We start from the raw sequence: 11387 nt of genomic DNA, 5'->3' as shown, positions 1-11387 counted from the left end.
CCCTTTACAGAGGTGTAAGTTACTCTTTAATCAACTTTACAATATACACTATTTACATAAAGTACTTACTTGAACGTCAGAGTACTTTTTTCAGGTCAACCTCGACCGACCGAGCATCGATAACAGAAGGAGGAGACTTGAAGAAAGAAGCAAGAAGACTACCGCCACATCAACAATTGTATAACCAATTCCAGGTACTATCTAGGTCCCTCTTTGTCCATACAAGTACAATTTTGTTGCACAATGTTAAGATGTGATAGCATTGTCACCTAATAAAATCTTGAATTGCATTTCCTTGAAAGTCGCTAACTAGAAGTTTAATATGGAAAGTCTTGATCTCAATGAGCTTTTGTTCTCTCTTTGAAAGGGAAACAATTAAAACATATAATATATATAAAAATAATCACATTTAAATGTTAATAAACACATATCGCTTTTCAAATAGTTTCTTTTTTGAGATTATAATAAAATCGTTGACAATATATATACTTTTGATATAGAAACTTTTTCAATTTTGTTTTTTCATATACAAGAGTTTATGATTTCCAAATATAATTTTTATTTGATCTTTCAAAACGATTTATAATTACATATGCTTAATGAAAATGAAGTCCGCCAATAAGCACATATGAAAAAAAATGAAAGCATATTTATATGAGCATTGTGCCAAAACATGCTAACATTTTTTAATTTTAAGTAGGCTCCACCACTACCACCATTTACTATTTTACATATATAGATAACAAAAATATGGTTGTGATTGTAATGGTTAACTTATGATGTTAATTGTGTTAGAAAAGAATGTGAGGTTAAACAAACCAAGAGGTAGGTGAATTGGTTTTGAATTTTTTTAAAAAGATTTACCTTTTTTTTAAGTGCTTTGAAAAAATGTTTTTATTTAAAAATGAAACGCAATTAATTTAGAAATCAGGATCGAGAAATATTAGTGATCAATAAAATAAAATGATAAATAAAGAGAAAAATCAGACACAAATTTATATTGATTCAGATCACCACTAATCCTACATTTACTCTCTGTTATTTAAATCTTGAATAACTAGAATTCATTATCTTTATATATTTATACAAACTCTCATCACAAGAAAACATATGTTAGATAACAAATACAACAAGATCAACTATTGAATACAATAAAGTGGATATATCTCCTACCCTTGGATCACTCCAAGATGAAATTAACCAAATCAATTCTTGAACACTTAAGAGGATATAAACTAGAAATGCTACAACAACTCAATAAAAGAAAGAGTTACCAGAAATTAATCATAGTAGAAGCAAACACAAGATTAATTCAACAACACAATCACAAGATTAATTCAACAACACAACACAACTTTTTTAGAGAATTCTTTGACACTCTTGGAAACACTCTTTAACAATTCAGGATAGTTAGGAAAGATTTCAATTGAACCTTGTAAAATTGCTTTATAAAATTATATCAGATGTGTGAATCGAATGTTCTGATTATAGAGTTTAGAAAATGGTTATTAAAAATGGTTTCAAACACATCTAATTGATTGTCTTAAGCTGGTAATCAATTATTCTCAGTAAAATATAAAAAAGAATTATAACAGTATCTAATTTGATCAATTATTATTCTTGTTAAATGATTATTTTAACTTTATTTAATTTTAAAAAATAAAAAATTGAATTTAATTAATTATTAAATAAACTAATTAATTATTTTTTGTGACTAGTTAAAAATCCATTTTTCTATTATCTGTTTTAATCAGTCCGTAAAATAGATAATCGATTATCCTATACTAAAATATAGCAAGAACAATTTAATCAATTATCACAATCATAAATTTTTTTCACATGCTTTTAATTTAAAGCAATTTCCAATTAGTTAATTTTACCAATGTGTTTTAAATTAGAACTCAATCCTTGATTTTTAAAAGTAAAATAATATTATTTATGTTATCCGAATATTGAAAAGTATTACTAGATATCTATCTTAATTAACGTAAAGAAATAATGTGGTTCAGAACTGATTATTAGATTTTAGTAAAAAAATAACAAATAGTATTATATATTTAATATATATATATATATATATATATTTATTCATATATTAATATTGTTACAAGATTGATTGAATTTTTGTATTGATTTGTTAAAAAAAAAAACCAAATGTTATATATAAAAAAATAAAAAATATTGTTATCATATCAGAAAATAACAAATTATTATAATATTAGAAAAAAAATATTGTTATCACATATCTACTGTAATTTTATTCTAATCAAAATTGAGAAACTGAATTTGTGTTTATCCTTGTTCTTTGTTTAATATTCACCAATCACGGTTGTGTGGTGTTGGTGTAGTGATATAAATTGGTAAAATCTTAATCTGTATTGGTTGTAATTGTGTTGGAAGTTAATGCACTAAAACTGTTTGATTAAATGTCCAAAATGAATTATTATAATGTATAGAATTGTGCATTGTTGAAGTTGAAGGTATCTAGAATTGTGCATTGTTGAAGCAATAGCTAGAATTAGTTGCTATTGTTTAAGTGTCTGCAATGGTTACTTGTTATTCATAATTAGTATTAAATGCATTGCATTTTTTATAATTCAAAGTTGATTGATAGGTACTTGTTGTTGAAAGCCATGTATGTTATATGATATATATATGTATATATATATGTATATATATATGTATATATATATATATGTATTAAATAGTATGTTTATTTCTAACAAACCTTTTAAATTCAATTTTTTTAAGAAACTTTATTAGAATATATCCATATAATATAATGAAAATGATAAATTTAAGATAGGAGTGTAGTTGTATAAGATTTTAAATGTCAACAATAAAAATACTTAAATATAATAATTAGACTTTTTAAGTAATAAAATATTGAAAAAGTATAAAAATAAAACCTTATTATAAAAAAATGTGATATTATTAAAATAACTTAAATTAAAATAATAAGATATGATGATAAAATATAAGCATCATTGGAGTAAGTATTAGAAAGTAGTGTCCACAATTATTTACTCAAGATATACTTTTATAATTATAAGTCTATTGTTTCCACTCTTCATAATTTATTAAAATAAGTGATTTTGATATAAATTTATAAAAGTGGGTAAATTTTTTAAAAAACTATGAATACTGAAAAATCTTTCCGTGGTGTTGACTATTTTTAAGTGTTCACATATATTATAGCTTATAATTAATTTTTATTTTTTTATTAGAAAACTTATTTTTTTAAAAAGAGAGGGAAAATATCTAATATCTATGTGAATAAATACTGTTTTTCAATAATATCACCGTTAGACAGTTAACTGTTAGGTATTCTGTTATTTTAACTGTTATATTAACTCTGTTATTTAAACCTAGTCATTGCTTCAATTCAAAGAAAGAAACTTCTCTGTATTCAAAGAAAGAAATTTCTCTGTATTCTCATGGCGGAAAAACCAGTCCAAGAGCATGAAGGCGAAGGCATTCCAGCCTCGTCTTCCACCTCTGCTTCTGTTTCTGTTTCTGTTTCGGTATCTGCATCGTCTTCCATCTCTGCTTCTGTTCCCGTATCTGCATCGACTTCCACCTTTGTTTCTGTTCCGGAAACTGCATCTCCTTCAACCTCTGTTTCTGTTCCGGTAACTGCATCTCCTTCCACCTCTGTTTCTGTTCCGGTAACTGCATCTCCTTCCACCTCTGTTTCTGTTCCGGTAACTGCATCTCCTTCCACCTCTGTTTCTGTTCCGGTAACTGCATCTTCTTCCACCTCGGTTTCTGTTTCGGAAACTGCATCTCCTTCCACCTCTCTTTCTATTCCGGTATCTGCATTGCTTTCCATCTCTCGTTCTGTTCCGGTATCTGCATCCCCTTCCACCTCTGCTGTTTCTGTTCACGTATCTGCTTCGTCTTCCACTCCAGAATCTGCATCGTCTTCCAACTCTGCTTCTGTTGCGGTAGCTTCATCAGCCTCGGCTTATGCTTCAGCTTTGGCATCAGCATCTGCATGCACATCACCATCGTCTTTGGCGGCGCTATCGGAATTAGCTGCAGCAGCATGGGCAACGGAATCAGCATCCGCAACATGCACAACACGGGCAACAGGATCAACATCCACATCCTCTTTGGTGGCATGGACACTCACAGACGAGTTACCCATAAAACTAGAAGGAGTGATCAATTTGGTTGCATGGAAACAGCAAGTTATGCGTGTGTTGATCAACGAAAATTTGCTAGAAATGGTTATAAGCCCTGTGACCCCTATAAAATATGCAAACCAACTTGGTGATGTGGTAAGGGAGGAGTATGAAGAATGGGTTATGCAAGATGAAAAGGTGCGCATTTGGCTGTTATCATCTTTATCTGAATTCATGTGTTCTTTTGTGACGGGATGGGAACATGCCTGGGAGGTTTGGAGTGCAGTGCACGAAATATGCCGCACTGAGTTGATAGACAAGATCAAGATAGCCCTAAGGGCAGAGATCAAGAAGACAAAGAAAGAGAATCAAAGTGTGACAGAATACGTTAGCAGGATCACTTCTCTCATCAGTGCATTAGTTGGTTTGGGAGATGAGGTCTCTGAACATGAACATGTTGAGGCCATCTTGGAAGGCTTGCCCGAGGAGTATGAATCTTTGCGAGCAATCATTCGTGCACGCAGTGAACACGCCACGGTTTCTCATCTTGAATCGTTGATGTTAATTCAAGAAACGTTAGTTAACAATCTTAATAGTAGACTTCCCCTTCATTCTGTACTTCCCCTCGGAAATCTTCATCTTGATGATGGAGCAGGAAGAGGCCGTGGCAGTGGCAGTGCTCAAGGTGGTGGCAGAGGTCGCCGTCAAGGCGGTGGTCGACGTCGCGATGGTGGTCATGGAGGTAGCAACTAGGTCTTGCTTCTTTTTTCTCTGCATAGTTTGACTCATTGTTACTGAATTAGGTTGACTCATGAACTCAGTTATGGAGTTTGCTACTGGAACACTTTGTTGAATGACAAATTATGCAATGATGAATAATGTTCAATGCTTATTTCTTCTGTTACAAACTTGGTGATTGTTAAATTTAACTGTCAATGTTTTTGTTGATCTGAGATAATCATAATCTTCCTTACCCATTCAGAGATCTGAGAAGAACTCAAGTACTTTCATTCACTCTAACACATTTTTCAAATTTAATCAAGTTTTGATAACAGCTCAATTTTCATGTATTTAGTATCAAAATTCTTCATTATCAACTTAATAATACATATATTTTTATTAATACATTCATTCTATTGGGTTTAAGTGAATTTTAATCATAAGTTCCATTTTCATGAATTTAGATTCCTTATTTTAGGATATTTTTGGCAAGTTTGTTTACAAATATTTTAAACAAAACAAAAATAAGACAAAAAAATATTTTCTTCATCAATTATTTATAATTTAACGAAAAATTCTAGTTAAAAAACCATACGAGTACTTTTATAATTATAGTGATTCTATATAAATTAATTTTAGTCAATAAAAAAACTCGTTTTTTCCTCCTATTAGTGATTATTAGAAAGTCTGTCTAAACTTAAAATGATCAATAATATACTTTTGAATTAATAATTTTTTAGAAGAAATTTTACTTTTATCCATTCATTCACTCTAACAAAACTGAAAAAAAGAAATTACTGTAAGGTAAGATTTTAACAGGAAATATAGTGTGAAAAGTTGAATGTCATGGAAATTGTAAAATGCAGTGGGAAAATATTAGAGTGAGGTTACTATAATAGGATGAATGAGAAATAAGGTGGAGAAGTATTTCAATGGAAGAAGAATCTATCATTCCATTTAATTACAGATGTCAAAGGGCGTGGAGAGAAAGTGTAACTTAAATTGAATCATAAAATGAATCACTGGAAAATTATGGCAATGAATTTCTACTTGATTAACTAAGAGGAGTCATAGAAAGGTTCAAAATGAAAAAAATCCTAAGAAGATAATTGACTGCATTATCTCTGTAGCTAATAATTCACCAGTATAGCTAATAGTGAGAGCAATACATGAATTTCATTAGCAGGGTAAATGGTCAAAGGGTTGGAATGTCTCATTCATTAAATTATTCTAAAAGTGAACAATTCATTGGGTTTGAAGGAATATAGGCCTATTTCATGCAGGACTCTATACAAAATTGTCTGTTGGAAATAGAACTTTGGAAATAGAACTTAGAAAGTTCTCCCAAAAATCATTAGTAAAAGTTCAGTCATCATTCTTGGTAGAGAGAAATATAAGAAAAACCGACTCTAAAAGGGTCGGGAGTTGAATGAAACTTGAACTTAATTTGCAAATGAAGACATTACACAAAATGTAGCATCTAACAAGCTTAAGAAATAAAAGAAAAATCGACTCTAAAAGGGTCGGGAGTTGAATGAAACTTGAACTTAATTTGCAAATGAAGACATTACACAAAATGTAGCATCTAACAAGCTTAAGAGAAAAGCAAGACAAAGTTTTATACTAGTTCACCCAAATTCTTGGACTCGTCTAGTTCTTCCTTAAGCAAACTGCTTAAGAGGTTCCACTAATCACAAAAGATTGCAAACAAGTACACCAACCTCTTCAGGATATCCGAGTACACAAACCTCTCCAGGTACAACGAGTACACATACCTCTCCAAGTACAACGAGTACAAATATCTCTTCAGGTACACCATTCTTAATCTTCCCTAAGACTAAGACCTCTTAAGATACAAAGAAAAATCATTCTCAAATAAAGTATCAAGTAAGCTCAGTAGGTATGTGATGAGCATAATTTCATTCACACTTTAAAGATTTATTTACAAATTCTTGGACTATAATCATAAATACATTTATTATTTTAATTGAGATTCATCTAATTGTATTTATTTTGGCCTTAATTGTTATTTATGTAAATCTCATGTTTTAGTCGTAGTGGACAATCTAATATTTCTCTGAGCATACGGTCTGAGTCTGACTAGATGGTCTTTATGCAACGTCTACCATTGTGAGTGGGCCAAATCACGTGAATGTGCAAGTTGTTTCTTTGAAACAAAATAGAAAACAAAATTTGCAATTAGAGAATTAAATCTACAATATCTCATATATTTGGAAGCAAATCTTCTACAGGGATACTCTCTCAAATTTTTTAAATTAAAAATCTTTTGTTAAATGCACCAAAAATAAAGCAAATATTCTTCAAAGATATTTTTTGAGTAAGTCTTCTTCAAATATCTCTCGCAGCAGTGTAGGTTGAGAAACATTTTCTTTGAATATAAAAAAATCGATTAGTTATGTGTTTTCTTCATTAAATAAGTAATTCATATTTTGGTTTCTTGCCTTCAAGGTTGGAGATTATTTAATCATGGTTTATGTTTGATGTTTCATGTTTCATGTTTTTGGAACAAAATTTTCTTCTCTTTGCTATAATACCTTTAATTTTATGCATTTATAATTCTGTTTTTACATTTCAATTTCAACCATGTTTTGTTTTCAATATTTATAGTTATATTGTTTCACGCTTTCAAAAATTCTTTTGCTCTTTTCCAATTTCTCTTACATATTGTTTTATCTACATTTATGCACTTTTACATTCCTATATTTTATATTTTCATTAGACGATTAGTTTTTCACCAGTACAACTATTAGATGATCTAGTAAACGATTATCTATTAGACAGTCTGATGGTTGCATTTAGTCTTTTTAATTCTCATTTCACTAATTATTTTTCTTATATTATAATATTCTAAGAAGTAGCTCATTAATAACTAAATTATAAGAAAAACAAAGGTAAGCATAATTGCAAAAATATGCATTTAACAACACTTTTTTTTCTTCTTAAAGTCTAGTATTTTAATGAATTGGTGTGAATAATGGACTTTCAATCAGGTGATATTGAAATTGTTTATCTATGTTGTTTCTTTTTTCATTGGTAGGAAAGGTAAAGAATGGCTCAAATCACTGGAAGGATGTAAAGGATAAAATATTACAAATATTTTTTCCATCATCTTGTTACATCCAAGCAAAGTCTAATATTTCTATGTTCAGACAAATGATGCTGATAAAGCCTTATATGAGACATGGGAGAGATTCAAAGTGATGCTGATAAAATTCTCAAATCATGGCTTTGAAGACATTGCCCAATTGAATATCTTTTAGAATGGTCTCAGATCTAATACCAAGATGTTTTTAGACGTTGTAGTTAGTGGTACAATGATGACAATTGATGTAGAGAAAACAACAAATATTACTGATGCATTGGCATCAACAAATGATCAAGCTCAAAATGATAGACAAATTGAGCCAAAGAAGGGGATAATGGATCATAATATTCAAATGCACTTTTGGCTCAAAACAAGATTTTGACACAGCAGTTGGAAGCATTGACGAAACAGATATCTAATTTACCACAACAATCCATGAAGTATGATTTTTGTGGAGTTGATCATCCAAATGGTCACTGCTCTTTTCAAAATAATTAATCTAAAAAAGAGGTTCATTATATGGAAAATCAAGGAAGGGGAGGTGGGTTCTCCAATAGTAATAATTCACCTCAAGGTTGGAGAAGAAATCAAAATCAAAGTTTTAAGCAAGACCTCTTTCAACAACAATAACCACTACATCCTTCATCTCAGGAGAGAACAAGCAAATTGGAGGATACCTTGGAGAAATTTACGCAAGCATTAGTGTCCAACCAAAAGAATATTGACACTTTTATTAGAAGTTTTGAGACACAAGTGGGACAAATTTCACAACAGTTAGAGAACCCCCAGAATGAGCAATTTACATCCAATGCGAAAATAAATCACAAGGAGCAATGTAAGTCAATTACCACTAGAAGTGGAATAGTTATAGGAGAGGGGATTGGAAAATATTTGATTGTTTTTTAGAAGAAAAAAGATGAAGAAAGACAAATTGAGTGTGAAGGATAATAAAAAGAGAAAAAGGGAAAAGAGAGTGTACATATAGAAAATAAAAGATAGAGAATGTAAAGAAGAGTGCTTCAATTCTAGACTTACCTTACCCACATGCTCCCTCAAGGAAGAATATAAAGCGATAGTTTATTAGATTTTGTGAAATTGTTAAGCAATTAGATATCAATATCCCTTTTACTGAAGCTTTGGAATAGATGCCCACTTATGCCAGATATATGAAGAATCTGTTGACAAAGAAAAGAAGATTGAAATTAGATTGTGTAATTAGAAGTAGGTGGCGGTGCAATAATTTAGAAATCTTTTCCAGATAAATCAAGAGATCCAGGGAGTTTTACTTTGCCAATCATAATAGGAAATTCTATAGTGGAAAAAGCATTATTAGATCTTAGAGCAAGTATTAACCCCATGCCTTTATCTATGTTGAAGAAAATTGGAGATGTTGAAATACTACCTACAAGGATGACATTGTAGTTAGCTGACAGATCAATAAAATATCCATATGGCATAGTGGAAGATCTTTTGGTAAAGGCAAATAAATTTTAACTTCCAGTTGACTTTGTAATCATGGATATAGAGGAAGATGTTGAAGTGTCTCTCATTCTTGGACATTCATTCATGAAGACTGTTAGAATTATCATTGATGTTGATGAAAGAATGTTGAAAGTGAGAGCTCTAGATGATGAGGTGACTTTCAATATTTTTGAGATTTGGCAACATTATGATAAAGAGAAAGATTGTCTAAAAATAGATGCACCAAAGAAAGTCTTTCCTGAAACCAAAAAGCAGTTGCACCCTTCCAATATGTGAAAAGAAAGTTCTACAGTGTTGTACTCCACAAGCAGTTGAAGAGAAGAAAGAGTTTGTACCTGAATCTATGAAAAAGAAATTCACTACTAATAAGTTATCTGCACCATGCATAAAGGAGGAAGACAAGGTTCATCAGGATGCGAATATAAAACCTCGTCAACCAATTATGCGTAGAAGTGCTAAGTTAAAATTTCAACCTAGATGGTTGAAGACAAAATGGTCAAGATTATGCATTGTCAAAGAAATCAGGATTGATGAAACTATTGAACTTGAAAACCCAAACTCAAGAAGAACTAAAGTTGTAACCATAAAATTGTTACAAAGGGGTCATCCACCTTGAAAGAAACAGACGTCAAGCTATATGACATTAAACAAGCGCTTTCTGAGAGGCAACTCAGTATAACTATTATTCATTTAGAGTTGATTTGCTTTTTTTTTAATTTTTGATTTTAGATAGTTGATAAAAATCCTTGATTTTGCATAAATGTATAACATTTTAGTACAGGGAAACTCGCCTGAGCAGTTATAACTCGCCTAAGCGAGTTAATAAGGGATGCTCTCTGGAGTACTCTCACCTGAGCGAGAAAGCAAGATTCCACATATACAATCTCGCCTGGGCGATATAAAGCTCGCTTAAGTGGTTTTGACGGTTTAAAAGTACAAAAATCAGGACAACTCAACCCCTATATGCCTGCAGATTAATGTTGAGCTTATGTAGCTTAACCTAGGGACATGTTCTATTTTTCAAGGGGAGCAGATCCAACAAATGAAGTAGGGCCATCTACAACTGTAGATGAAGACTTTAACATAGAGCTGATGAATTCCTAGGAAGAGAAGATTGAGCAAAAACATGGTTATATCTTTCTAGTTTTATTTTCTTCTCATTTATTTAAATTTTTTTTATCTTTCTAGTTATTGTATTTCCAGTTGTTTATTTTTTGTTATTTATTTTCTTATTTTGTTACTTTTTTTTTGCTTTCAGTTGTTAATTTGGTTGTATTGTTATTCTTGAATTATTTTCACTTTTAATTTAATGGTTGAGTGGTTTTTTGTTTTTTTTTTAAATAAATAAGAACTACAATATTAAATTTCAATTGTGGAAAAAAGGACTTTGTGTTTAATTATTAAATAGTGAAATGAATTAGACACGTGTTGGAAAAGAAAATATGATTGAATCCATATTCAAATGTGGTTGAAATTAGGATATATGAAAATTTAACAGAATGATTGATTAGAATATAGAATGACAAAACACTAAGAAATAAGACTAATTAAACCAAGTGAGTGTGTGAATATTAAACAGTTTTGAAAAGTTTTACTGATGAATTGACAGTAGTTGTGGTTGCTTAATTTTTATCTTTAGTTTACATAATAAAAGAGCATGAAGATGATTAAGGCATTTGTGTTAATTAAGAACCTAAGGCCAAATAGCCAACCTTTATGTAAATAGAATTCATATTTTTTTATAACCCTTTTGAGCCAAGAATTTTTGTTATTATTGCACCCTAAACCTTTAATGATATATTTTCCTACCCATTGACATGTTTAAGGAAGGAGAACATAGATGCAAAATATATATATATATATATATATAATTATATATATATATATATATATAATGGAATGGTTGGTTCTAGTTGTTTTAGAGCTTAAATAATTCAGTTTTTGGAAATAGA

General features: G+C 30.3%; 1 pseudogene; it reads right to left on the bottom strand.

Annotated features, from left to right (window-relative positions):
* Positions 1–7989: 7989 nt before the first annotated feature.
* LOC137823234 (small nucleolar RNA R71) lies at positions 7990–8097 on the bottom strand (annotated as a pseudogene).
* Between the last annotated feature and the right edge of the window lie 3290 nt (positions 8098–11387).

This window comes from Phaseolus vulgaris, chromosome 9 (genome assembly GCF_000499845.2).
Source record: "Phaseolus vulgaris cultivar G19833 chromosome 9, P. vulgaris v2.0, whole genome shotgun sequence".
Lineage (NCBI taxonomy): Eukaryota > Viridiplantae > Streptophyta > Magnoliopsida > Fabales > Fabaceae > Phaseolus > Phaseolus vulgaris.
This window is presented reverse-complemented; position numbering and strand designations above follow the sequence as displayed.